Genomic DNA, 1,936 nt, shown 5'->3' with positions numbered 1-1,936 from the left:
TTGTCTTACAGAAATATATAATTTAAAAGTCAAATATCTAATTTAAAATTTTCTAGTAGCCACATTAAAGGTTTTAAATAAAAAGGTGAATAAACTGTAATATGATATCTCCTCTAGGGCTTCCCCAGGGGCTTAGTGGTAAAGAATCTGCCCACAGTGCAGCAGCCGTGGGAGATCAAGGTTCAATCTCTGGGCCGGGAAGATCCCTGGAGAAGGAAATGGCAATGGAATGGCTTGAAGTGGTTTGAAATAAAATGGAAATGGCAACTCACAGCCAGGTCTCCTGCATTGCAGGCAGTCTCCTGTGTTGTACGTAGATTTTTTACTGGCTGAGCCACCAGGGAAGAGGCAGCTACATGATGCCAATGCCACCACAAATACTAAGAGTTTCTGATCCTTATGGTCAAGAGCTCAGGCTCTTTCCTTAGTTGTAAGTTCCCAGGAGCGATACCACAGAAACATAAAATCTAGAGCTTAAAAAGATGATTAAAAAAATAATAATAAAACAAAGCAACCTCCCTCTATGGGTCAAGCATTATGCTAAGCATTTTTCCACATGACCACATTTAATCACCACGGCAGCCCTCAGTGAGTTAGCATTTCCTCCATTTTTTACAGAGGAGGAAGTGGAGGCTCAGGATAATTAAATTACTTACTTAAAGTCAAACAAACTAGTAATCAGTCAGATTCACACTTGAAACCAACAGAACCCATTCCAGTTAGTATTCAGGAGAAAATGGATTTCAGAGGATGCCTAGGAGAGTGGAGATCAACCAGTCCATTCTGAAGGAGCTCAGCCCTGGAATTTCTTTGGAAGGAATGATGCTAAAGCTGAAACTCCAGTACTTTGGCCACCTCATGCAAAGAGTTGATTCATTGGAAAAGACTCTGATGCTGGGAGGGATTGGGGGCAGGAGGAGAAGAGGACGACAGAGGATGAGATGGCTGGATGGCATCATTGACTCGATGGATGTGAGTCTGAGTGAACTCTGAGAGTTGGTGATGGACAGGGAGGCCTGGCGTGCTGCGATTCATGGGGTCGCAAAGAGTCGGACACGACTGAGCGACTGAACTGAACTGAACTGAGGAGAGTCAGAGAATCGGTCTCGGAGACTGCACCGAACTTCCCTGTCAGATTCTGGTAGAGAACCTATTACTGCTGCCACTGGGCAAAGGCCCCACAGCCCCTCCTACTTCCTCTAAGATGTTACTTCTTTTTTTAAGGTTTTTTTTGATGTGCACCATTTTTAAATATCTTTACTGAATTTGTTCCAATATTGTTTCTGTTTTGTTTTGGCTTTTTGGCTGCGAGGCATGTGGGATGTTAGCTCCCCTCCCTGGAATCAAATCTGCACTTCCTGAATTGGAAAGTGACGTTCTTAACCACTGGACTGCTAGGGAATTCCCTGAGATGTTGCTCCTAAGTCTGCTGTCACCGCAGCCTCCAAAAACAGAACGACCCTGCTCACCCAGCCAGATTCCATTCTGTTTGGTACCTTTCACATCACTCTCGTTTATGCTGAATCCTCAAGCTGCTGTGTGAGATTTGGGGAGCCTAAGTCACATGCCTACAATGGGGCATGGAGGGGCAAAGGAGGCTGGAGAGGGAGCTCCTGGCTTATTCTTTGGGGAGATGGGGTTCATGACGTGGGAAATACTCCAGAGAAAGACATGGCATGACAAATGGCCACTGCAGAGTGCAAGGTGAATTAGATGTAATGATCTCATCATTTCACAAGCAACTGAGCCCCACTGAGCAAGCTCTGCCATCTTCTCTGATATCTGGCCATGCCTCTTAGTAATATTTTGACTGGGAGACCTTAAAAGAAGTGGAAATTTACAGCAAAAGAGAGCTCTCTCATCTGTCCTCTGCTTTCCTTATCACAATGGAATGTACTATGGAAATTGTGGCTACACTTTTATCTGATCCAAAAGG

The sequence above is a fragment of the Capricornis sumatraensis genome, chromosome 9, assembly GCF_032405125.1.
Source record: "Capricornis sumatraensis isolate serow.1 chromosome 9, serow.2, whole genome shotgun sequence".
NCBI lineage: Eukaryota > Metazoa > Chordata > Mammalia > Artiodactyla > Bovidae > Capricornis > Capricornis sumatraensis.
Note: the sequence above shows the minus strand (reverse complement) of the source record.